Genomic DNA, 2686 nt, shown 5'->3' on the forward strand with positions numbered 1-2686 from the left:
AAGATTCAACGATTTTTCTTCGAATGAAAAGGAAGAACACCTATACTTGCGTGTATATATATATATATATACATTATACTTGGGTATATATATACATTAATTTTTTGGTGAAAAAATTAATCCTTTCTTTACAACCTATATTGGTGATTTTTATGGAAAACGTGCTTTAGCTACCTACTAGGATGTTGGTTCATTGGACAATCCTATATACAGCATTACCTTTTATCTTTTGATCCAAATTTACAATGCCCTTAAGATTCTAAGTCTTAAGTAGTAATTCCATAATTTTTGTGGTTGTTCGAATGCTGGCCAAGAACCAAATATTACAAACAAGAACTCAAATCAGAGCAACTAGGCCTAGGAGAGAAAATGAGAATATTCAGGATTTGATTCCGCATCTAACTAGTCAGTTTGACTTTTGTTTGCATGAAAAGGTGATCGAACAAATGCCACCGAAGTGGGATCCATTATACGCTATCGACGCTCCATCATTTGGGAAAGAGAAAGATTCAGCAACCGATGACTCGGAAGACTATGATGATGATTTGGAGCTTGGGTCGCGGAAGGGTTTGTCTATGAGGTCCCCAAGAACATTCGTCAAAAAAATGAAGAAGCCTATACTCCTCAATTAATTTCAATAGGCCCTCTTCATTACAGAAAATTTTTTTTGGCTAAAATGGCAAAGTATAAATTGAGCTATCAAAAGAATTTTAGTGAAAGGACTTCGACTAAGACATTGGAAGATTTTTGGAGCTTCGTTGAACACAAGGAAAAAGCAATTCTCAAATGTTATGAAGCATCATCCATCATTGACGATGACCTTGTAGGGATGATATTTTATGACGCACTCTTCATCGTCGAGCTCTTATTGAGGAACTATGAGAAGGAAAATGCAAAAGAGTTGGGAATTAAAGAATTCTTATTAAAAGGAACGTACAGCTGGTCTTCGAAGGGACTTGCTCTTTCTTGAAAATCAGATCCCTTTGTTTGTGCTTGAAGAACTGTATAAGTTATATTTTAAATTCCCTCGTGAAGACAAATTTGATTCTTGTGCTGCCCCTGCCTCTGCTTTTCCCTTTCTTTATCTTGCTTACCTCTACTTTGATATTCCAAGGAACAAAAGTTTCGAGGATACAGAAATTCTACACTTCACCGGTTTGTTAAGACTCCATCTGGTAAAAAATTGCGCCTCAAATTTAGATCCATTCATGGCCCAAAAAAGAAAAACTGAATCAGTGTATATTGCGACAATGTTGCATGACGCTGGTGTTGAGCTTAAAGCTGTAAATGATCAAAGTGCAAGCTGGCTAGATATAGAATTTGGAGGGAAAGAGCTTAAAATCCCTAAATTGAATGTGCACTCCAACACTGAAGCTTACATTCGCAACGTGATGGCCTTGGAGATGTGCCACTATCCAGGTGAAACCTATGTTTGTGCTTACATAGAACTAATGAATTATCTCATTAGAACTGAAAAAGATGTAGATTTGTTAATGGACAAGGGGGTTTTAAGCAAAGACTGTAAAAACCAGGGAATCATCGTTAGCAGAATAAATCCCAGTAAAACATTGGCAGGTATGATTAAGAAACTTATGCAGGGAGTTGGCGAGCCTGCTGCTTGCTACCGGGAAACAGGGAATCGACTAAACAAGTATTACAAAAATGCTCGGAAGCATATAATAGCAACATTCTGCAACGAGAATCTAGCAATTCTGAAGCGTGTGTATTTCACCAATCTTTGGCGAGGAGCTGGAACTGTCGCTGCTTTTATGGTGCTTGTGCTTACTCTCATTCAAACCGTGTTGGCATTTCTTAAATGATCACTTCAACCCACCCCAACCCCCCAAAAAATTGCTTTTTAGTATTCCCCCCCCCCCCCCCCCCCCTTTTCTCTTAATAAGATTTTAATATTGTGACAGTGTTTCTTCAATGTTTATGTTAGAGTAATGGTGTGTTTTCAATGTATAAAGTATGTAAGTGTATGCATGTATTATATATGTCAAGTACATGTAAAATAAGATTGAAGTTGTTGTTGTTTTGTTTTTAATTTGGCTTTTGGATTACTTAACAAGGGCATAGTTGGTAGTGCATGTTAATTTTTTAAGTTGAAATAATGAAGTTGTTAGTATTATGTTTTTAGTACGTGCGTCAATTATATATATACATATATATATATATATATATGCAAGTTTTGTTCATTTACATTTTGTTTTTCTGTTAAAAGTAAGAAAAGAGACAATAAATTGTTATAATATATAAATTCAAAAACTTAATTACTAAACGTCAAATTAAGAGTCGTCACTAATTTTTTGATTGCTTATTTTTGTAATACTTACAAATGCATAGATCAGTAATCAAATAATAAAGTAATGAGAGTAAAATATTTTCTTACAAAGATTATAGAATTAAAATGTTAGGGATTTAATTACTAAAATCGATAGACTACTACATTATATCTAAATTAATGATAAATTGATGAAGACTTGCAAAGAAAATAAAAAAGCATAAAAGAAAGCTTATGTATGCTTAAATTTACTTAATCAACTATCACTTGACAAGTATTAAGATTTGGCCGAATGGATTAAATCTAAAAGTAAAGATTATAACTTAAATAAAAGAAAGAATTATAATTGCCGAATAAAATGAAAGTATATGAGAAAGAATGGTTGAATTAAAACCTGCATAA

At 33.7% G+C, this 2686-nt stretch overlaps 1 pseudogene; it reads left to right on the forward strand.

The window, feature by feature from the left end:
- Positions 1-446: 446 nt before the first annotated feature.
- LOC149518102 (putative UPF0481 protein At3g02645) lies at positions 447-1820 on the forward strand (annotated as a pseudogene).
- The last annotated feature ends 866 nt before the right edge of the window (positions 1821-2686 follow it).

This window comes from Durio zibethinus, chromosome 7 (assembly GCF_047325235.1).
Source record: "Durio zibethinus cultivar Kanyao isolate XHJ-2024 chromosome 7, ASM4732523v1, whole genome shotgun sequence".
In the NCBI taxonomy this organism is placed as follows: domain Eukaryota; kingdom Viridiplantae; phylum Streptophyta; class Magnoliopsida; order Malvales; family Malvaceae; genus Durio; species Durio zibethinus.